General features: G+C 42.5%; 1 protein-coding gene and 1 pseudogene across 1 annotated transcript in view; one reads left to right on the top strand and one right to left on the bottom strand.

Annotated features, from left to right (window-relative positions):
* The window catches only part of LOC139763402 (tyrosine-protein kinase Dnt-like), a 487587-nt gene that overhangs the window by 456129 nt on the left and 5431 nt on the right, over positions 1–26027 (bottom strand). The gene's annotated exons all lie outside the window — the stretch shown is intronic.
* Positions 25047–25847, top strand: LOC139763704 (uncharacterized; annotated as a pseudogene).

A 26027-nucleotide genomic window follows, 5' to 3' on the forward strand; every position in this document is an offset into this window, starting at 1 on the left:
TGATGGTGAGGATACTACTGATGGTGAGGATACTATGATGGTGAGGATACTACTGATGGTGAGGATACTACTGATGGTGAGGATACTACTGATGGTGAGGATACTATGATGGTGAGGATACTACTGATGGTGAGGATACTACTGATGGTGAGGATACTATGATGGTGAGGATACTACTGATGGTGAGGATACTATGATTGTGAGGATACTATGATTGTGAGGATACTACTGATGGTGAGGATACTACTGATGGTGAGGATACTATGATGGTGAGGATACTACTGATGGTGAGGATACTACTGATGGTGAGGATACTATGATGGTGAGGATACTACTGATGGTGAGGATACTACTGATGGTGAGGATACTACTGATGGTGAGGATACTATGATGGTGAGGATACTATGATTGTGAGGATACTACTGATGGTGAGGATACTATGATGGTGAGGATACTATAATGGTGAGGATACTATGATGGTGAGGATACTACTGATGGTGAGGATACTATGATGGTGAGGATACTACTGATGGTGAGGGTTCAAATGCATAGTTCCAATGATGATGAAAAAGTGATGAGTGTTTTTGTTACGGTATGTGGTCCACCACATATCATCTTCGTAATACACAACTTAATAACACACAATACGGTTGACTTTAACCAAGTCATATCTTGTACTGCATAATGACTTAGTAACAGATTTCGTGTAAATTATCTGTGATTTATCTATTCAAGTTAAAACACTTCCAAAAAAGCCTAGTTACTATTACACTTACAAAGATAACATTCTACATAAAATGATAATCAACAATTTAATCCTTCAGTCTGTCTGCTTTTTTCCTAAGTGCAAAAAGTCTTTAATCTATCAGTGAGATGGAAACGACCAGAAATACTTCCATCAACAGCTAAAATATTTTGTAATCAGTTTTAGTGAGGCAACGACGGTTCATCGAGATTAAATGAAGCATTTGAATTCAGACATTCTTTTTTAATGTGGACGAATACTCACAAAGGAAAATCACTTTTGTCAGTAAATGCTGAAAGCGCCATCGCAAACAAATATTGAACCTCTTGCTAAGTAAATAGCGGAGCACATACTGTGAATTATTCTTCCCAGTAACGACTGAAACTGCCTAACCCAGTAGTGACTGAAGCTGTCTCATACAACAACAACTGAAGCAGTCTCACCCAGTAGTGACTGAAGCAGTCTCACCCAGCCGTGACTGAAGCTGTCTCGTACAACACCTGAAGCTGTTTCATCCAACAAATTTAGGAACACAATACTAACAATATTCATCTATAACTCTCATCAAAAAATAGTATAACACACTCAGCATCGAATACAGAAGCATTTCCTACCAAATGAGACACTTAGCAGAATGTGTCATTGTTTCACTACTTAGGTATAAATTCAGCGAATTGAATACGAACTTCTGCGAAACTTCAAGACGTGAGAGCTCGGGAACATTTAAAAGATAATCTCATCATACATATGCAATGTTTATAATTTGCATATATGATGTATATCGATAACATACATTTGCCATTGACTTTCATATCGCCATTTTCAAAAATTCATTGACTATGTACATGAAACAAACAAACCCTTTTAACTTTCTGAATATTTCAAATGATAAATTCCTTGGATATGAAGCTTAGTGTTTGGGAATCTTTTTAGAACACAGTGTAAAGGGATCCTATACATTATGTGAGGGGACCTTGTACAAACAGTGTGAGAGGATCCTGTACAAACACAGTGTGAGGGGATTCTGTACTAACATAGTGTGGGGGATCCTGTACTAACATAGTGTGAGGGGATTCTGTACTAACATAGTGTGGGGGATCCTGTACTAACATAGTGTGAGGGGATTCTGTACTAACATAGTGTGGGGGATCCTGTACTAACATAGTGTGGGGGATTCTGTACTAACATAGTGTGGGGGATCCTGTACTAACATAGTGTGAGGGGATTCTGTACTAACATAGTGTGAGGGGATTCTGTACTAACATAGTGTGAGGGGATTCTGTACTAACATAGTGTGGGGGATCCTGTACTAACATAGTGTGAGGGGATTCTGTACTAACATAGTGTGAGGGGATTCTGTACTAACATAGTGTGAGGGGATTCTGTACTAACATAGTGTGGGGGATCCTGTACTAACATAGTGTGAGGGGATCCTGTATTAACATAGTGTGGGGGGATCCTGTACTAACATAGTGCGACAGGTCCTTGTAGAGTTACAGTTCATGTAATCTTGGAAAAATTCTTATTCTAAAAATGTTTATATTATCAGTTGTGTCGGTTATGATACCTATTTAGAGGGATGACTAATTAGTTTATAAAAGGCAAGGTTGTTATGTTGAAAAATTCGGAATATAAGCCACAATACGTATCGATGAAGAGTGTCATTATTTCCGTTAACAATGGTCATTCATTTAACAAATGAGCGGTAGATCGGCTCACAATAGGGCAATACACAGTGTAGCCCAAGATAGCAAGCCAACCGGGAATTCGCCGTTTAACCTCAAGTTACATATATAAGGCCCGGTGTTATAATGGTACACAAGTATCAGCATTTTCTGTCTTAAATGAACTGATATACAACTGGACGGCCTTTCCTGTTATAAGAAAATAAGTGTCTCTTAAACTACTTGAATCTATTTGAGTTGGAAGAGAGAAGGTTAAAAGGTGATCTGATAAAAGGCTTTGATAATCTTGATCGTTCAAGTAACTGAAGACTTGACTCGTTTGATGTTACATGTAGTTGTGGGCAAACATTTTACCTCGAATGAGGCGAGGTACATTTTCTCCAACACGACTGTTATCATACGGAATGACTTCCCAGTTAGTGTGATTGAAAGCAGTTATACTGATACGTTTAAGAACAGGCTTAATAAATACTTCGCTTCAGGTCCATGACTTTCGTTGCTTGCGCCTCCATAGTCAAACTGACAATTTACAGGTAATTCTCGCTGAATTGTTTGCATGCTTTCTACCATCTACCATAGTAGACTGTAAGTTTCTGAAGATTTCCGCTATCAAAATCAACCTCGAAAGGACCCAGTGGTCTGTTGCTGTTTGAATTCCTTTGTATTCTTTTGTATTCATTTGTTTTTATGGACCGCTATAAAAAAAAAAAGCCCCCATCCTAACCACTGTGAACATCTTTGGTAACCAACTGACCGCCACTTCAGTATTTATACCGACATGGACTGTTTAATCCCTCCAATTCCGTAGCCCCATTCTCAATATCATGCACATCTTATTTTTTCTATTGATGTAATAAATCATTAACATTAATCATTACTGGTATTATTGCATGCATACACCCGATCCTACGTAGATGCACCTTCTACACACAAACACACACACACACACACACACACACACACACACAACCTTTCTCCCTAGTTATCCAAACTCTCCCAATAACTTCTCCCCCGTTATAACCTCTCCATAAGGCAATATTACCCCAAGATATATTCTGTGATATTTCAAGCTCACTCTGACATTCACTTGTGCAATGATACGCCCGAACAACAGTCACATATTTTAGCTTTTTTTTTTTCTTGAAAGTTACCATTATTTTAAGCTCCTTGTCATTATACGTCATTATCATATATCATGCAACTTCTGACGAGAAATTACGATGAAGAACTTGATTGGTATAATGAAGATGATGTGCGGCTCTGCTAGATAGGAGAACTTAAGATAATATGTAATTATCTCTGATAATCTGCGGGTTACTGGAGGTGGTAGCTTACTGCTGTTGGTGACGTGATACAGAACATGTGACGTGTTTACACAGCCAGTACAAGAATAATGTTATCAAACAGAACCCAGTCTAGGGAAGGTGCATATTACTGTGACGTCAATATAATGACAGCTTGAGACAATCTAATATAGTCCTAGAGGATGTACATACACTCTTGCTAGGGAGATCTAAGCATGATAAATATGAATATAAGAAGTGACCATTATGAATAACGTTCATGCCACTGCCGTCTTGCGGGGTCGTAGTCGGAGATCTCAGCTGTACAATTTTACTCCCCTGGTAAGTGTATGTATGTTCCTGCTCCACCCCTGGTAAGTGTATGTATGTTCCTGCTCCACCCCTGGTAAGTGTATGTATGTTCCTGCTCCACCCCTGGTAAGTGTATGTATGTTCCTGCTCCACCCCTGGTAAGTGTATGTATGTTCCTGCTCCACCCCTGGTAAGTGCATATATGTTCCTGCTCCACCCCTGGTAAGTGTATGTATGTTCCTGCTCCACCCCTGGTAAGTGCATATATGTTCCTGCTCCACCCCTGGTAAGTGCATATATGTTCCTGCTCCACCCCGTGTATATGGAAGAGAATTTAGACAGTGAAATACAAATTTCTTGGAATGATTGGCTGGATCTCAAAAAACTTGTCACAGATTTAACGAGTTTCAAGCAACGTGTGGCAGAGACAGATGGAGGTCTGTTTTGTTTGTAAATGTTGCAACAATACAAAGAAGAATGAGGAGGCCAGTCCCACGACCGTGACACTAGGCCAGATAACGCACAAGAAGCAGCTCCGCAGCATGAACGATAAGAAAACTGGAGCGAATAGGTTCAAATTCTGGATTCGGCAGTTGATCCAGTGTCACCCCAGCTGTTCATCCACCTCCAGGTTGGTCAATAAAATGTGTACCTGGCTCAGGCTAGGATATATATATATATATATATATATATATATATATATATATATATATATATATATATATATATATATATATATATACTATTCGCCATTTCCCGCGTTAGCTAGGTAGCGTTAAGAACAGAGGACTTAACGCATTGATGAAGTGAGAAGATGGAGTGAGTATTTTGAAGGGTTGTTGAATATATTTGAACGGCGATCATGTATAATATATATATATATATATATATATATATATATATATATATATATATATATATATATATATATAACAAACAAACTTCAAACAGCCAGGATCGAACGATCATAGCCTAGCAGTAGTGCTCCCACCTGCCACCCAGGGGTCCCGGGTTCGATCCTGGCCGTTGGAGGTTTGTATGTTATATGCATATGCGCGTTCATATGCACTATATTCGTATATATATATAATATATATATATATATATATATATATATATATATATATATATATATATATATATATATACAGTCATACATACGTATACACACGCGTGAAATACATACATATATGCATTCATACATTGGCACACAAAATCTAAACACACGTCCACACATGCACACATAAAACAAAGCTGAATCACATGTGTAATCAACAGTTCGTTACGGACCAAACGATGTTATTGCTGTGTCCTCATGTTGATTAGTCAGAGGCTGTCAATATATGACCGAACGAGTTAGATGGAGCAGCGCTGTGGTGTGATTTTATCAGCTACCTAAAGTGGAACTTGATGATAAACAATGATGTGGGAGAGAGAGAGAGAGAGAGAGAGAGAGAGAGAGAGAGAGAGAGAGAGAGAACGAAACAAGAGAAAAAGAAAGAGCATACTAACTCACCATGAGGCAACGTGGTGATCAGAATTTCTGCTTTACCTGCTTTTTACATGCACCTATATGGTGTTCCCTTTTAGAACTTTACAAGATTTGATAGGAAAGAAGGAATTCAGAGCAATCTGCATGCAGGACAATCAGTACAGTGAAGGTATACTGCAGTTCCCTACTTGGTAACTGTGAAGAACACTGTGAATTAAAGAATAATTCAGAAAGCTGCCTGCCTTCTCTCTATTTACCCCCTCACCTCTTGACCTTTCCCTTCCCTCTTCCTTCCTCACAATACCACTGCTCTACCCTCCCTTACCCTCTTACATTAGTCCTCCTCACAGACAACCACTCTCCCTTCCTCCTTGATCTTGTTGTCTCCTCCTTCGTTTCTCTTACTATCCCTTCCTCCTCTTTCCCTACATAATATCTTACCCTCCCTTTCCTCGTGCCTCCTTACTTCCGTCCCCTCTTCTTCTGGGTCTGGCTGACCTACACCGACTCGCTCACTAGTGGCTCTCGTGATATACAGTACATGGTGAAGGTGCCGTGGGCCTTGTGGACCCGCCTTCCCATCCATCACCACCGCAGCCTAATGACCATCTCCTGTTAGTCATCTGCAAGTGATGGTTCTCTAGTTCTGAGTCAGTGACAACTTTTACCTGATGACTGCCCACTGGAGGTTTCCTGGGTTGCGTTGTCTTAATGATTCTCTCCCAGTGGTGGTCTCCCTGTTGAGCTGACGACATTCTGGTGGTTTCCTAGAGGCGGTTTTCCCTCAGACAGTTAGCCTGTGGTAGTTCACAACAACAACTGATGATTTGTAGTTTGCTCCCAAGTGCTACTTCCCTTGTTATAATCCCCTGTTGTTTTCTCCTATGTGAGGTTGCCTTCTGTAAGTTTTCTAGTTATTGTTTCCCACTGGCTGGGTTCAACCCGTCAACTCCTTAGTGTTAAAGTGGCATCTCTCTAATGGTGGTCTCCTTCCAGTAAGCTTCCACTGGTTGGAGTTTAGTGGTTGTTCCCTGGCAGTGGTTATAAATTCTTCTCCCTGGTGCTGACGGTCCGCTGTGAAAGTAGTTACCCAGTGGTACTGGATGCTCTAGTATCATTTTAGTGGTTCTCTGGTGCAATTATCATCAATCAGCAATAGTGGTCTCCTAGTGGGAAATATAATTCCCCTTTTCTTGGTGGCTGTTTACACTTACGGATAATGATGATATTCATTACTTTACTTCAGTTAATAAACATAACCTACAGTAATAAAAAAGTTAACAGAAATATTCTATTGTCGAAAATCTCCATTAAACAGTACGTACTGATAAACTTTGTAGCATCACCCAAAGCCATTACATAAATCTAAAGACAATGTAACAAAAATCCAATTGAGTAAAATTAGTCTCATCTGTTCCAACACTTATTTTTTGGAGAAGTTCCACTATAAATCACAGTAATTTCATAAAGTAATTATCACGCAGGCGGTATTAGTAAATATCGGAAAATTAAAAGTGGATGATTAAAAGAAAAACCAATTAAGTTGGGGATTCAAATTTGTGGAAGCTGATCCTAAAATACTGTAGCTAAGTTTGTGGGTTAATTATGATGTGGTGACTTGTGGGGAATCATAGTGAAGCTGTGCTATTGTTACCATTTCTGTTATGGGGCATCATAGTGAAGTTGTTGCTGATGTGGGGATCATAGTGAAATCAATATTGTTATAGGGAATCATAGGTGATGCTGTTCAAGGGAAGTATTCCCACCTGCGTCTCGGGAGGGTTTGCGAGAGAGGGGCATTGAACCAACACCACAGCGACTATCCTATCCCTGGGACTCCCTGATCCACGATGTGCAGTCATTTTTTCTGCTTCACATACGTACATATGGGATGCTGGCATTCAGTCCAACAAAGGGACACTCTATCTATCTTACACATAATAGTAGACATGTAATTTACATGACTTATTTTTCTTAACTGAACATTTTCAAGCGAGCGCTACCCACTAGGCCTGCCTAACTGCGCAATCTCGTCACAGATAAAGAAAGTTCAAGAGATGGGGGCCCGGGAGCGTGGAACTTTCTCCTCGTACTGTACAGACAGGTCATTAGAAAACACTTAGAACTAAGAACCAACGCGTCACATAGATCCACTCCACTGTCTTCACTTCAGCTAACAACAAGGATCAATAATGGCCAGCAGCATGTGACCGACCAGTTAGTTAGTCGGAAAATCACTCAGCCAACAACCTTCCCTAACGACCCCCCATATGGGCAAATCATTCCCACCCGTCCCTCTGCCCCCATCTCTCCCTACCCACTCCTCGCTCTCCGTTCATAACGACCATGAGGTTCGAAATAATGTTCCATGTTATCCGTACAGGAAAATTCTATCCACGGAACTTTGTGATCTGACAGGACAACAATCGTGCCTACCCTATCTAACCTTAGACTTTCCTCACTGGTATAGCTTTGCAGTAGTGAGAGGTCCACAGGAAGATCCTGTGATGAGGAAGTACAGGAATCTAAAATCTTACGTCCCCGTCTAACATACACTAACGTCTAGCCAGCATTGCTGCAGTGTAGGTGTTGGACAGGAGGACCACAGCCCACACTAGGTATGACCCATGATGCTCTCGCACATCGACACTTGTATGGATGATCTCAAAAGTCACAGTTCGCACTGATCAGAGATCTCGCCGATCTCATCATTTACCGATCTTAAGCTTTACCGACAACATTTCTCCTCATCGATAACAAGCCTGGCCGACGTCATCCCTCACCTCACCGTCCACAACACTCATGCACGAGGCTGGCGGAGTCTCCCGCCGCTGTGGTCTGAGTTGATGATCAATAAAACTATTAATTCGTAGCTGACAAGTGACAAATGCCCCCAGGGGCGGCGCCCTGCCTGCCTCCCTCCGTGACGAATGGCCAGGCTCGGGATGATAACATGCTATCTCCGGCCTCATTACACTGGGAAGAAAGAATCAAAGTAGTCTCTCTAGTAAGCATCCATAGTGCTCAATATTCCCTGGACGTGTGGAAAGGAGGAGGCAGATCAGGCTGCGGGGCTTAGAGCCCCATTGTGTAATTTTCGAGTCACAAACGTATAGAAAATCCTTCACCCACGGAGCTACACGAAAAATGCAGTCTTGGCTGAGTTTTTAATTTGCTTCAGTAATTTTTTCAAGTAAACAACAAAACAATAATCGCTGATAGACGTTTTTCTGAACTAATATCTAGGTGGACTTACCAAGCCTGATAACTGAAAGTAACAACACAACAAAACCCCTTCACACAGGACAAACTTTAAGTGTACAAATCATAATCAAAGTGGCGTGTCGCAAATGGGAGATAAAAATTAGAGAACATTGTCTCGGCTCATTATTTCTTGTATATTTCATGGACATAGCAGCCTTAATTCTTATTGTGGAACCATTACTTATGTGGTTATAAAAATACTAGACAGTGTAAGTGAGCTGTTATATATCTATATGTGTTCACACACACACACACACACACACACACACACACACACACACACACTCTCTCCAGCCTAAATCAGGTACCTATTCATCGGCCAGCCCAGGAAGGAGGATTAACACCTGGTGTGTTACTGGCTGTACGTGTTTTTGGGTATGTATGACGAGAGTAACACATACGACAAATAATGCACATAAACAACAAACAAAACAGAAACGATCAAGCATCATTATATATTACGCTATAATCATAAGAACAGAAATTGATACTGTAAAACACTAGAGGACAAAAACCTAAACTTCAATATGGCTCTCGATTCTAAAATTCTTCTGTTCCTTGCGTCATGACTAAGCAAATGTTTTTACTCATAGATCTCGCTACACATGAATTCAAGAACATCCACATAACTTTCATTTATGACAGGGTCAGTTATGACAACTCCCTGGTCCTTTGTCTTATCTACCACCCAACAGGGGTTACTGGCAAGTTATAGAAAACGGCATGCGCGATCACCCTCAATTCCTTTTTCTCCACCAGTCAAGGAGTCCTCACCACATCAGTCCTCCCGGCGCCCTCAACCTGCACTTCGTCCTTGAGGGTTCAGGAAGAAGGATCTGTTGCCGCAGATCTGTTGCCACAGTCAGTTCCTACAACTGATATCCCTCGTTCCCGACCTGCAGCTCAGCACTACAACCACATGGAACCATCCCAACACTTCCATACCACTACACCAGGTGGCCCATCTTAGCCATGACGATCATCATCAATGTTCAGTAAACTACCGGCCCGCTGCAAAAACCTTCTTTCTGACCCCTTCCTCCGTCTATAGCGTCAGCGTTCGAATTATGGTACAGCCTTGGCTGTAGTAGTTAATTCAGTAAACCACTACTTATCATCATTAATACAAACACATACATACATACATACATACATACACACATATCCTAAAACGTGGAACGCAACCACGTCCACTAAATCCTGCCCAGACCACCACAGAAGCCTCCAGCAATCGTTAATGCGAGTAAAATCCGATTATTGTTCATTACTGGCGCGGCCCAGGAAGGAGGGAGTGACCTCTCCACGTGGCCAAGAAGCTCCAGGTTCCCTCAGTCAAGGTGAGGATAAAGATGGAGGAAACGAAACAAGGAAATAAGAACAAGAAATGGAGAAAGTTCTGAGGCAAGCGCTGCTTCTGAATATAGATCGTCTAATAGTGTTAGACCAATATGTATCGCTAGAATTTCACGGTGGAATGAGACATGTGTATATGAACTGGTCAGAAGGACTTTCTCCTTTCTTATTCTGGCAGTTGATGAAGAAGGAGTACACTGCTGACGAAGATGTGTTGTCTGATATCATGGTACATGAGGTGGGCCAAGGCGCTGGAATGTCAAGAATGTTCAACATTCTCAGATAACATACATGAGAGAGAGAGAGAGAGAGAGAGAGAGAGAGAGAGAGAGAGAAAGAGAGAGAGAGAGAGAGAGAGAGAGAGAGAGAGAGAGAGAGAGAGAGAGAGAGAATCACATGCCACACAAGATCCGACCACACAATTGCACAGTAATTTATACACGAAAGTAAAAAAACAGAATTCACGAAAAAATTCCATCCATCATACACGAGAGCTGCAGGTCGGTGCAAAATAATACTGAAATATTTGTGAACCAACAAAATGAACAGAAAAATATAATATAGTTAAAAGCAAATAAAACGTTGGTTCTATCTGCTGTGATGGTTTCCAGCGCAGCAAATGCGGTTATTGAATAGCCAACAAGAATATATTTCTGGGACATCAGCAAATAACATTTACATCTGATACACAATGTGAAGTGAATCATCTTATTGTTCATATGTAGTTCACATTTTTTTTTCTCCTCATCTTAAGTTAATCTAAGAATATCTGATTCAACTTCATTTTATACAGACAAAACCTCGAAACGATATTAAGGCCATTCATGTTTAGCGTTAAGATTTTTATCTGGTGATATATATATATATATATATATATATATATATATATATATATATATATATATATATATATATATATATATATATATTTACGATCTCGTTAAAAAAAATGTATTTCAAAATGATGGTTTACTTTACAGAGAAACGTTGCTCGACCAGACTGTACTGCTGGTCGTCCACTGACGATAACACAATATTGCCGACAGTGACTCTCCATTACTGGTGTAACCTTATGCTTGTGAAGTCCGTCAAAGCACACCCACACACACACACACACACACACACACTCACCAGCCTAGGCCCCAAGAAAAGGAGGAAGACTTGGGTTGGCTGTGGGCTAACTACCTCGCCCAGGATTCAAACCCGGGCGGGTCCATACGTGAATCATAGCAGCGTGTGAAGTCGTACTATTCACGCCCAATTTACCCACCGTAAATACATTACGAGACTATTGCGTACGTATCAGCAAATCCAGGATATCGTTTGACACCAATAGACACAAATAAAAGGAAAACTGAAATGCAGCCAATTGAACAGTCCAACTACGTTTTCATTTAACTAAAGCCAAAATAAAATAAAACCGTTTGTTACGTATACTCAAAACAGAAATAGTACTGGTTCATAGGACGAGAATAAAACATGAGAAATGTGATGACAGTCTCAGTTAATTGGTTCATAGGACGAGAATAAAACATGAGAAATGTGATGACAGTCTCAGTTAATTGGTTCATAGGACGAGAATAAAACATGAGAAATGTGATGACAGTCTCAGTTAATTGTTTCTTAATAATTACCGCAATTATGTGAAGGACTGAGCTGCTTTATACCTACACTTCAGTGGGCTGTGTGTGGGTCTTACTACGAAAGACACTACGAATCTGCTTCAACTTGACCTCTCCAAGCCCCAACGTGGTCAGGACATAGTTGGTTACATTGGTGACCTGAGCTGACCCCAAAGCTGGCGTGACCTAAGAACAAGCTTACTGTGTCCACCTGATGGTCAACTGTTTGTCCTACATGGTTCTTCTCCCATCAAGGAAACATGTATGACTGGGTCCATGTTAAGGAGGAACCAGAACCACGCGCTCCTTCCTTAAGCGGACTTTTACCATAAAACCACTGAACGACACATTGTGACACTATGTGATCTGATGGCGACTGAGTTCCCACAGAAACACCACCACAGGCCTTCCATTGTCACATAAGACAGCCGTCCACACTTCTCTGTCAAGGAAATGTTCGTGTGTTGATTTTGCAATCATAATTATAATTTCAAATTCCGTCAAACTGCCAGCGCTAATCTCCTGAGTTCGACGAGACGACAGTTGAACACGAAGGTCAGAGGCCAGATTATCATACCCAAGAGCAGTACATTCTGCACTCGAGGTGAAGGAGATGGTCTTATACCCAGTGTCAGGAAGGTGACAAACGTGACACATCATCCTACAGCGGCCTTAAATAAGAATGTCAAAGTCCTGACCAGATCCCGAAAGGTGCACAGTCCTGCCCACTGTGGCAACAGTTTCACCACAGCATATGCTTACATACACTTCCAGCAAGCACTCTACGAAGGAAGACACGACGGGGAGGAAAACGATATAAAGGAATGACGTCGCAGCAGATTTTGATTGACAAAAAATATATATCTCGTTGCTGGGGATATATATATATATATATATATATATATATATATATATATATATATATATATATATATATATATATATATATATATATATATATATGCCCTAGCCTAAGTCAGGTACCCATTTTATCGACCAAACCCTAGTGGTGGATGAACAGCTGGGATGACTGTGAACCGACAGCCGCAACTGGGATTCGAGCCTATGCGCTCGACCCTGGGCGGCCCGTGAATGCGTCAGGGTCAAGAACGGTGAGTGCTACACCACGGAAGTTCATACATCAGTTTACGGTTTAGTGAGACGGTAGCATAATGTCAACAACACTGGTCGTCAGTTAGGTACTGATGGTCTTATGATGCAGGGTCCTCAGGGGGAGCATCAGCCAGGCAGCTGCAAAATCAGATTGAAAATGTAAAATTCTCTGTATTTTTCACGAAGTCATCTAACATAAATGTACTGTGAAAAAGTTGAGCACCTCTGAGATTTATGCATCAGTTTGTCCACTATCCACTCTAACTACTGACAACACACACACACACACACACACACACACACACACACACACACACAGACCATTCCCCTAACCCCCCACCCCACCCCTCCCTCCTAGCATCTTCACCAACTCTCATCAGGACTCGTCAACTCTTCCCGCTCCTCTTCCCTTCACTCTATCTCCTGTCGCATCTCCAGTACCTCTCCGTCCCTTCCAGGTGGTTTTTAATAGCAGGATGAGCGGCTGTTGGTAGCATCATCTCTTCAGCCACATGTACAGACGCTGTCGTCAAGTACAGACGGGCGAGCAGCCACCAGGCGAGACTCAAGCTTCTAAAACTTACCTTTTGATCTCAGGTTTCCTCTCCCCGCTCCTGCAACACTATATGTCAGGGCACAGGGTGCATGGCAACCCTGGAAGATAGGAAGAGAGAAAAAGCGAGAGGATATAGGAGAGAGAGAGAAAGAGAGAGAGAGAGAGAGAGAGAGAGAGAGAGAGAGAGAGAGAGAGAGAGAGAGAGAGAGAGAGAGAGAGCGAGAGAGAATCCTCTGAACATATAGGGAAAAGTACAATATGGATACAAAGATAAACAGACGTAAGCAAAGGAAAAAAGAAAAAGACGGATGACTGGATTCAAGATGAGCCAGAGTGTGCAAGATGACGGTGTGTTCAGCATCACAGTGTGGGACACGATGATGTGAGCCAGTGAAAGGTACCCATGAACGTCACGTCACCTCATTATAACACCACGACTTGGCTGAAGAACGTAAAATGTCCTTCTTGCGACGGTATATTCATACATATAACATTACTTGACGCACATTCACAAACAAGATTACTGGTGACAAGCGATTACCAGTCCAGGGTACATATGTTTGGACCCAAGTGCGACGAGGAAATTCAGACCAGAGACCAGGCTGATGTGGTGGTAATGTTGCTTCTTATGATGGCGCTAAGCTGGGAGGTGCTGGAGGCGCAAGCTTGACACACACACACACACACACACACACACACACACACACACACACACACACACACACTGTTGATGGTGAGGGAGGCAGTGGTGGGGAACTTCTGAGTTGGTGGTGGTGGTGGTGGCTGTCATCATGTTTTATGCTCGCCCTGAGAGCGTTCTTGGGGCCATCCGAAGTAAGCCGTAAATCTCCTTTATGAGAGATAAATACTTTTTGCACACGGCCGCCCGCAGGTAAGGAAGGTGTTGTGGTGATGATGGAGGTGGTGTTGTCATACCATGATGTGGTGGCAGTGGTAGGCTGGTGGTGATGTGGTGGCAGTGGTAGGCTGGTGGTGATGTGGTGGCAGTGGTAAGGTGACAAGGATGCGATGGTAGTGGTAATGACGTAGTGATGGTTGTGGTGAAGAGGTAGTAATGTGGTGGTAGTGATGTGATGGTAGTGTGGTGGGAGTGGTAGCGGTGTGATAGTAATGTGATGGCAGGGGTTATGTCATGCTGCTAAGGTAATATTACAGTAGCCTTCGAAACAAAGTTAGGAATCAGTATAATTACTATTGGGGAGCAGCGTCGAGGTGCCACATAATCACATAAATGGGGTTCTAAGGTTATGAGAGAGAGAGAGAGAGAGAGAGAGAGAGAGAGAGAGAGAGAGAGAGAGAGAGAGAGAGAGAGAGAGAGAGAGAGGATTTCATGTTAAAGAACTGAAAACCTGAAAAGAGAGAACGAAAATAGTGGCGAGATTATAGACCAACAAGGAAAACAAGTATAGGAGCAGATGTAAAGAAGGAGAGAGTGAGGGGAAGAGAAGACAGCCGATGTGACTGAGAGGGAGGAGGAAAATGACACGGGAAGGGAGAATGAGAGGAGGAAGGGGAGGAGAGGGTGAGAGCGAAAGAACTCAAGAGGGAAAATAGAGCTTCGCGTGATTCCCTTGTACAGTGCTCTCCCGTCAACCCAGGCCTCTTGAATCTGGCATCAGCTTGTGTTAAAGTGATCGTGACTATATAAAGTGTTAATGTGGTCTTGTTATTTCTAGGCGCTCTGGGCTTTACTTTCACTGTTTTTTCTAAAGTCAACTAGTTAGCCACCAACCAAGGACGCACCAACGCCTGGGTATCTGGATGATTAGTGACGGAGATGCAGTGAGCAATCACTGCAGAGGCTGTTAAGTTGATTTCCCTGGCCCAAGTTAATATCCTTTTCCTTTTGCCTCACACACAACCCACCATCTTACAAATATCGCTCGACAACATGAAACTGACATCACTTTTCATAACTAAATTTTCCTACGGCGAGCGTTACGCGCCAGCCTTGCGCTACGGCGAGCGTTACGCTCCAGCCTTGTGCTACGGCGGGCGTTACGCGCCAGCCTTGCGTTACGGCGAGCGTTACGCGCCAGCCTTGTGCTACGACGAGCGTTACGCGCCAGCCTTGCGTTACGGCGAGCGTTATGCGCCAGCCTTGCCGCTTGGCAGAATTTCGTTCAAATATTGTAGCCGCTGGTTCCCTCCTACACACACTAGCTAACGTCATTTGAGAACATTTTCCCCTGGTGTAATGTGTGTACCATCCGGGGGTCGGAGAACATCTTTTCGGGTGAAAAGTTTTGTATTTCCCTCTTGACGGGAGTCAGGACGTCGCACCCTCCCGCCTCCACAACATCAAAGCTCGTAAAATTCAACACATTTTCATCTGCACCAATGTGTGGTCCAGAGCTACCCACACCCCTTTTCATCTCCGCCACAATTTCACACTCACGTGCACGCACATACATAGAAACATACACACACACACACACACACACACACACACACACACACACACACACACACACACACACACTGACCATGAGGCAGAAAAGGCCCGCCCAGGATCAGGTACGCATCAGTACGATTCCTGGGCCCGGAAGTCGGACCATACGCAACCCTGGTGTTCATCCTGCCCCTGGAGGCTAGTCAGTTAATTGGGTACATGACTTAAGCTGGGGTGTGTGTGTGTGTGTGTGTGTGTGTGTGTGTGTGTGTACACATACGAGTAAATACATGGTAAAATATTATATACAAGGTTAAAAGACGGGGCAACACGAGCGTATAACTCCCTGCAACTTATCTTATGTCAAATTAAAACTTGTGGGACCAAAGGTTTGCATATCATTACCTTGGATGTAATTACCTATTATCATGTGCGAGTGTGGACTGGAAAGACTATCTTCCTAAACACTGTTTTGATTTCCGTTTGTTTCCACTTAAACTGAGACCTGGATTGTGAGGGTGGATTAGCGCGAGAGCCTTGAGTCAGCCGTGTGCAGAGAAACAGGAATTACTATTCTAAATGATGAAACTCCACCTAGTTCGACTTGACTGCAAATACGGACCATTTTTTTCTATGTTTTCTAACAGCTTCTTCCAACAATGTGTGTCGAGCGGCTAACGTACCGGGAACTCATAGTCTTGCTCCTGCTCCACCAACAGTGTAAGTAGAGGAGCTACGTTATCAGTGGACTCACGCCTGCCTCTTCCGCTCCACCAACAGTGTATGTGGACAGCTCTGTCCTATCCGCTCCATGTACCAGCCAGAGTACCTAGCAGGCAACCTGGTACCACAGATCATTCCCTTCGTCTAATACAATATTTCTGTGACCACAAGAAAGATTAGGTCTGTCCTCCAAATGTTGGATGAGCTAGTAGCAAGGTGGTCTTAGAGACCTGTTTCAATCAAAGCAGAATAGAGAGTTAGGACAATGGAAAAAGAAACTCTCTCTTTATGGATTTGATTACTTGCCTATATAATCTTGGCAAAGTTAGCTAATCTAATGTACTTGTATTGGCCCACTCTGTGAAAACCAGGATCTTTAGTCACACACAAACTTCGAAAGCCACAGTTGTAAATCTCTGAATGAGATGCTTCATTTGCTAGAAATAAATTTAACCAACGATCTTCTCAGGAAATACCTCAAAGTTCTCGTTACGTCCGTCCAGCTACCGGAGGGATACGTAATATAGCATATAAAACATCATGTAATGGGCTTGGTTTATCAATAGTGTAAAACACATAACGAAATAATTGTAGCATTGCATCTCGGAACCAATTAAAAGCAGCTCACTGCACAAATAAACACAGTGTGCAACAACTCAAATTCCATTTCCTCCAGAGGCTGTCTCAACATGAAAGTTGATTAAGCGAAGGACAAATTGTTTAATCACCACTTCACCAGGAGAGGAGGAATCCTTGGAATAACATGCTCTCATTTCAGCTGCGTCTTGAATAGGATGATAAACCATGCGAGTCAGGAGCCGCCTCTCTCCCTCCCTCCCTGGAGAAGACACTTTGTAACGCTTCCCACGTCACACACAGCGTCTGGTCACATTCTGCTCAATCCCTGAACGGTGTCACCTTTGGAAATGCTCACTAATTAACAGCCTTAGTTCATCTACAACCATCTGCCAGATTTTGACATCCTATATATATATATATATATATATATATATATATATATATATATATATATATAGAGAGAGAGAGAGAGAGAGAGAGAGAGAGAGAGAGATGGGAAGGTGATCCTTCGGTGTCATTTGCTGTAAGTAAACTTGTCGTCTCCTGAGGCTTATTCATTTATGTAAAACATCGAGTCAGAAACGTTAGTTTTAAATCAGAAACGAATATTCTACCACCAAGATGGTAACAATCTATATTTTCTATTTTTCAGTGATCGCTCCTGCCTACCGCCTCTGTCTTTATCGACTTGATATGATACTTATTATATTTTGCAGAAAAAAGTATGATGAATACATTTGCTGCAAAATATATATATAGGGTGCTTTTTACATCTGAAATTTTCAAAACAAGAATAAAGAAAGAATAAAACCATCTTGACATGCATGATATAACGCTAGATTATAATCCAAAAATATCATAATCCATATATACTCATATACATATCACAGTTACTAACATACAGCTACAACAGTGAACGTCAAGGGCTGTGAAATCAAATGGCTGGTCCTAAAGTAACAACACAAGCGTTCGTTACAAACTGTAAATCTACTGAATTTTAATCTAAATGATAAACGTTTTGTTGTATAATATGCAACACATGCACGTATAGCAGAATACAACGTGGCTTGTATTAACTGAAAATATATGTAGAACACATGACGTATCAGCGTACATAATGAGAAAAAACCAACTTTAAACGCGCATTTACAAACATAAGACCATCATCAAAATGGCTCAAACACAAGCCCACTATCAAAATGGCTCAAACACAAGCCCACTATTAAAATGGCTCACACAAGACCATCATTAAAATGGTTCAAACACAAGACCATCATTAAAATGGTTCAAACACACGACCAACATTGAAATGGTTCAAACATATTTTGAAGGATTTTTCTCGTTATTGATATTTCATGTACACATATATAAACAAACATAGAAATCTATGCAAATCAGAAAACATATACGGAAGTACACGAACATAGGACGTTGAGCCCCGTGTGTCTGTCATCTTCACGTGTCCCAGGATCAAACACTTCCCTAAACAACAGCTTACACAGACAGGTCAAATAAACTGTATATATAAAGTGTACATATAAAGTGTACACACAAATTGTACATATAAAGAAAGTGTACATATAAAGAAAGTCATAACTGCATTTAGGTAAGACAGTAAAACGATAATACTGCACAAATAAAGATGGAAGCAAGGATAAATAGTGACAAGGGTAAGTGTGCTCAACTTATAGGTCGTCAGACTGATGGATGATAATCAATGACGAATAGAATAATATGAAAAAAAGAGTTCAAGTTAGAATGAATGAATAATTACGAGAAAGTACAAGGAATGTTACCAGGTGGTGTAGTAGTGTGCATGTGGACTGGTGATACGTTCATGTCGTACAAAGACGTGTAATTAGCTATATGAACATGTTACATTCCCTGTTGACAATAATGACTGACATTTGATTCCCACTTACTGCATACGAAAGCTACATGCAAGTGACATGCAATGAAGATACAAGATAAGTCTGTATCATGCTGTATAATATATGAAGGAAGATATATACTACCAATTTCATTTCTGATAAGACATCAAATTTTTCAAATGATTGGAAGAAAAATTCAATTCTCTTATAACCTCTCAATACCGAACTTTGTTCATATTCAGAACTCTCCTGCCACCGAGACTCTACCTAGGTTCAGTTGGACAGCTCCCACTCCCACACTACCATGTACTGGGCTGGACTCAGCCCCACACTACTATGTTCAGTCATATCAGCGACACTGGCTCCCAGGTCTTGATACCATAAAAGAGTCACTTGAGACCAGGTCTCAGAGCAGTAATAATGCCACTTGAACCCGTGTGTCTCAAGTGATATAACGGAGAGACATAATCCCTCGCCTCAGGGTCATAGCTGTGCCATCCGACCCGATATCTCAGTACCATAAAAGTGCTACGCATACCGACTTCGATGCTCAATAAAGTGCCACTTTAACTTGAAACTTTCACTTATAAAAGTAGCAATCCCACTCGTCTTTCGAGGAAATTACATCAGACGAAGATAAAACACCTGCGAACTAGGTAAAAGAAGTCATCCGATATTAGACGCCGGGATGTCATTTGGACGGTTAATTGAACACAAGTTAATGAGGGAAGATCTTTCATTAAAATCTGAAGTGGTAAGCGATATCATCCGACTCCACGCTTCAAATAGGAAGGATGAGGAGTGATGGCGGCTTGGTGGGGGATGACAAGTGTTGGTGGGGGTTGGTGGAGGAGGGAGAATGTTGGTAGGATTGGTGAAGAACGAAGATTGTTGGTGAGGTTGACGGAACAGGAGAAGCGGTAATGGGCATGGTGAAAGAGAGTAGTGTTGGTGGTGATATGATCAACGAACTATGTGGTCACCAACATAAGGAAGAATCAGAGCCCCTGTGAGCTGCATCTATCCCCCCGGGACTGTACGTAAATCCTTGGGATAACTTAACCTGAATATTTCCATCTGCCTTCATTTTTTATTCCACTCTCCTCGGCTAACATTGAAGGGTGTATGAATCATGCCGGATAATATGAAGACAATTGTGAGTGTCTTTTAGTATTTCAGTACCAGGCTTCATGAACTCTCTCTGAGACCTTCCAAAACAACAACTGACTCGTCTCCAAAAAATCTTTTGAGACTTGGACCACAGTTCTCCCATCTGTCATCGTTCCTGCAATAGTCGTTTTTACTTTTGGATTTCGACGAAGTTTTAGCCTTTTTTTCTCCGATCTTGTGTATCTGAGAAGTTGCCTTTGTTTCTCCTTTCTTATAACTTGGGAACTTGTGAAAGATACCGTCTGGTCAGCCCAACAGCCAGGCTTGACACAGTCGCTGGATCCAAATGGCCCATCACCTGAACAACATATCATCTTTTTAAGGAGTTCAGAGATTTTCAAACAAGTTTGCATTTTGATCAGCGTGAGATTGTGCTTTTGTCAAAAACGGAGTTTAATGTTGATAAAAACAAGGTTGTGTTTGGCTCAAAAATAAAAAATATGAAATGATTGAGGTTGTATTTTCATTAAAATATTTGCACTCTGGTGAAAACAAGGTTGTATTTTGGTCAAAACGAGGATGTATTTTGATCAAATGGTTATACTGCAACCCTTTTTTTCATTGATTTTCGACTTACGGCCCAACTGAGTCTCTACACACAGCTGTTGTTTGAGATATATACATACTCTCTTTCGCTGATGTGAATGGCAATATCATCAGCATCGTGGACCTTTTATACGACAGACCCAACACGATTGATGCTGACTGATCTCCTGCGAGGCTTAGTCCCTTACAGATCGTTCATGCCCCTTCCACCCACCTCCCCTTGAAAGGAACATAGCCCGTGCCCCACTCCCTCCCTCCTCCAGCATCCGCCGTGAATCCAACCCCCTCCTTCTCCCCCAACCTCAAGTGGAACACCGCCCCCACTCCTCTCACTTCACCGTCATCTCCCACAAGTGGCAGCCAAAGTTGAATCTGAATAGGCTTTTGAAACACGATTTGTACGTGACCGGAAAATTCGCTTTGCAGCCGAGTTGGTAAGTGGCCCTGCAATTATTTAAAACCTTTGGGCCCTATTCCATCATAGATCATAATTTTCCTATCGTGGGTATCAATATATGTAAAGATATAATATACCTGTTTACTTATGAGAAATAACAGCAAGCATCAAGCTTTCCCTTAATGTATCAAATGTAAAGTTTCCTCAACGCTAGAGTGATGAAGCCAGTCCACAAGCTAGTGACAAAGGCCATACAAAGGACATCCCACCCCCTACACACAGCTGGCTGGTAAAGAATCTTCCTCATTCATTTTCTTTATCTCTTAATTTTTTACGTTGGTGACTATGTTTCCCAATGCTGCTCTCATACACCTGTTCCATGATATAAAAGGAATTTGTAAACAACGTCAACTACTTTTCCTTCTATTGTAATACTAAAGTATCGTCTTATATGATTCTACCATATCATGTGTCCCGTATGTCCTGTACATCCGGTTTGTCCTGTATTGTGTCATCAAACCACCTGGGTAACGTATATGTTGATAACGTTTTCCTCCAGTCACTTTATTGTGTATATTTGATCTAATATTCCAGAAACCGGTGAAATTAGCAAAGGAGTTATTACGTTCATATTGGCTCATTTAACCAGTCATACAAATAACTGATATAAAATATTAACTTTAGCTACATACTTTTATTAGATTCTACAGGAATTCTCTCCGACTGTATAGCTGTTGTGTTACCTACCAGGTGCAGGAGGGAAGTCTGGAATGTGCGCATCATCTCATGTATGTGTGTGTCACCCCACAGAACGACTGATCCATCATGATTTGTGTTTGTAAAGATAACTGTTGTTTCATAATCATATCAGAACCAGCTGGACTGTATGTGCAGATACAGTAGATGAACGAGTCACAGTACATGAGCCGGTATATACATCAGTACCAATTGATGGACCGGTAGATACACCAGTACTAGTATATGTATCGTTACCAGTACGTGAACAAATGTGATTTTTACGACCTGATTACAACAGACTGAGGATTCTTCCAAGGATTGACGGGTTCCATCTTATCAAATTTTGAAAACCCACTGAAATATAAAAGTGATTTGCACATTTTTGTTGATCATAGTGGCGACCTCAGCCACACTTGTACCTGAAGCTTTCATCCATTATCTATGTACATTGTATTCCTTCCAGCTTCAGAATCGGGAATAAAACGCGGCGCTTGTAACTTGGCGAATATATTCGTGGCTTGAGGCGGCGTACATGGCTGCCTCAACCTGCACTATACCCACCACTAAGGACAACATACCAGTATCCGAGTTTCACCTCAATTTTCTGGAATGTAATTCTACCAGTGAAATGTGTAATGTTTATAGAACTGCAATACTGTCAGAATTATAGCTAGGCTATGCTTGGTTATGCTTCCAGTTTTGCTGGAGATGTTTGCGCGCGTATACATGTCTTCATGTATGTCCGTGTTTTTACTCTGTGTGTGTGTGTGTGTGTGTGTGTGTGTGTGTGTGTGAGTGAGAGAGAGAGAGAGAGAGAGAGAGAGAGAGAGAGAGAGAGAGATTGTGTGTGTGTGTGTGTGTGTGTGTGTGTGTGTGTGTGTGTGTGTGTGTTTTCGGCGGTTACTTTCAAGATTATCGTTTGGGAATACAGTTTTCCTTATTGAAAGAAATCATTAGGAATATAAGAAATATTCCTGATTATCATTAACATACGGTTATAGATCTTTGTCATTACATTCTACACTCACATCTTCACATCTATTATAACAGTTTTCTTCGTGAACTATTGAACTTTAGGAGGGCAAGAGGCTGTGTGGTTTGGAAATTTGACCACGACCTGTGAGGACCAGATTGATCCTCAGTTTACTCCCACACTCTGTCTTCCGCAAGAAGCAGGTATGAAGAAGGGGTGACCTTTTCCCCTCCTCATAAGCTCGACGCTAAGGTGGACACCAGCGTTCGCTGTGGAACGATGACCAGTCTCTCTGTGGAGATCGGTAGATGTCAGAAAGTTTGTCAGAACGGTTCTCATTGTTGAGGTTGTGAACATAGATCATCTCTGATAACCACAAACTAGGTGGACAGTAAACAGATCGGGTCTAAAGATGAGCCAAAAGCCGAGTAGCATTTTGTCTATCATGTGAAGTTTATCATGAACAGGTGGAAGAACTCGAGTACAATTTCAAAGGTCTTGTTTGCAGCTGTCGGCTGTCTCCCCGAGTATAGAACCAGCGGCGTTGGACCGCTGAAGACAGACTTAATTTCTTCTGACTTGGGAACTGCAACCAGACTGTCTTAAGGAGGAACCATTGCCTCTTGAGTCCTCAGGCACAACATTGACAGTGTCCCAATCTAATCCAATACTCGCGGTAAGATTCTAAAGGCAAAAAAGGGTAGTTTTCGGTGTTCCGGTAATGATACAACATATTCGAAGGTCATTAAGCCAGCTTGCCAGTAATTGCTTCATCAGTTTAGTGAATGTCTCTTGTACGTTCTGTGCATTGAGGACAGATACTGGACCAGATGACTTCCGCCTGGATCACACACACACACAAGAGCCTCACCAGAGCGGTCATGGCTGTGACTGTCCGGCCAGCCGCTCCGGGCTCCCTACATCATCTCCTCTGTGATAGGCAATGTGGGTGGCTGATGGGTGGCAGTATAACAGAACACTGAAGGTTTACAGAGAAATTGATGAAGGACTCGTGGCAGGCAGGCTGGGGGCAGAGGTTAGATAGTCTGGGCTGCAGGATCTGCTGCACAACAGTTTGTTGTCCAGTTGTCTCGAACAGTAATTAAAACTTTGATCGACGCGGCAGCAAATTCCTGTCAAAGAGCATCGTGAGAGGTGGCGCTTGGGAATATCAGACCCCCTGTGTTTGGGAGGTTGCAGGGGAACCCACCTGATATCTCCTGGTAGGTGACGGGTCCTGGGTGAGGATGTGAGGATGTAGGGGAGGCCATCTGACCTACTATACGTTTCACCGGCGGACAAATGCTGGTTTTCACAAATTTCTGCTAAACGAATGGTTGTATCACTATAATATTTCAGCACACTATCCTTAACATCCGGGCCTAATTCATGGTTGACAAACCACATTGCTATATGTGCTATGTGAGGAGTTTACTGAATGATATTAAGCCTACGCTAGTCATCATATCGAAGGCGTTATAGAGAATCGGACGAGTGTGGGGTACTCGTCTAACCCTCTCTCGAACACACACCCAGACCACTCCTCCTCCCCCTACCCCACTAACGCAGTACCTCCCTCTCCATTTCCGTCTTCACCTCCATATTTACACCATTCATTGTCTATTTTTGATTTTGTCGTATTCTAATTACGTACATAAATAATAGGTATGACAGTATGTATATACGTATCATACATTAGTAATGATATGTAATACAGTTATTGTGTGTGGAGGTGAAAACCAGAGTGCGTCAAACGACCATGAAAGCAACAGGTAATCCCGTTGTTAATAACCAACATGTCGACGGCGACACAGGCCTTACGAGCGAGTTGTGCACATCGTGGGCATGGCTGTATCAAGAGTGAGGGGCATAGTCAACACCACCACCATAGCCTCCCCGGCACCACCACCACCTACATCGGCTGTTTGTGATAACTTTAATGTCGGTGCAATACGGCGCCACATCCACGAGAAGTTCTCGGAAAAACAATATTTAACACAGTCATATCAGCCGACCTGAAAACACATGGTATCCTCCCGAGGGATACCTCTGACACAACAGTTTGGCGGATCCTGCACACAATGGGATTTCAATACAGACTGTCACAGCGAAAGATGTACGTAAGGAGGGAATCGCTGGACGTTGTGTGTCGTCGGATTGACGCTCTCCGGGCTCCACAGCGCCACCGAGAGGAGGGAAGGAAGGTGGTATATGTGGATGAGACGTGGTTTACCACCAGGATGGGCCACAGTAGGGAGTGGGTAGATAACACACAGGCTCCAAGCAACACCACGTACAGTCGTCAGGTAACACCTGGTGAAGGGGAGCGATTTGTAGTGGTCGCAGGTGGCACGGACGAAGGCTTTGTTGACGGCTCATACCTGTGCTACCCAGCCAAGACCAACCAGGGTGATTATCATGGAGAAATGAATGCCGAACTGTTCCTGCGATGGCTAACAACGCAGCTCCTTCCGTCACTGCCAGAGCCATCGGTACTTGTGCTAGACAATGCACCATACCACAGCCAGCTGACGGTGGAGAGTCAATGCCCTACCACAGCCACCAGGAAGGCGGACCACATCAGGTGGCTGGAGCAGTGCAAGATTTCCATCCCAACTGCTGCTGCCACTCGCCCTGAGCTGCTGGTCCTCTGCCAGCAGAACCGTCCACAGCCCTAGTATAAGATCGACAACACCATCCGTATGAAGGGCCACGAGGTCATACGGTTGCCACCCCGAGCTGAACACCATCGAGCAAGTATGGGGATTTATGAAGCGTCATGTGCGCTCCACACTCCAGCGGTTTACCCGGACGGACCTAAAGGCAAGATTGGAAGAAGCCAGGCAATTGTTACACGAGGACGTGTGGGCGGGAGCTGTTCAGCACTCTCGTAAATATGAAGAAGAATACTGGAGGAGTGACAACATACACGAGGGAGTCGAACCCGTTATTATTAACATGGCCAGTGATGATGAAGACGATGACGTTTTCTTTGATGGTGATTACGAATAAATTTGGTTTTCTCATGTTATCATTTTATTCCTACAGTATCATATATATAAGTAACGTAAGGGTGAGAGAGATGTGTGGAAATAAAAAGAGCGTGGTTGAGAGAGCAGAAGAGGGTGTTTTGAAATGGTTTGGGCACATGGAGAGAATGAGTGAGGAAAGATTGACCAAGAGGATATATGT

Source organism: Panulirus ornatus, chromosome 47, assembly GCF_036320965.1.
Source record: "Panulirus ornatus isolate Po-2019 chromosome 47, ASM3632096v1, whole genome shotgun sequence".
Classification (NCBI taxonomy): domain Eukaryota; kingdom Metazoa; phylum Arthropoda; class Malacostraca; order Decapoda; family Palinuridae; genus Panulirus; species Panulirus ornatus.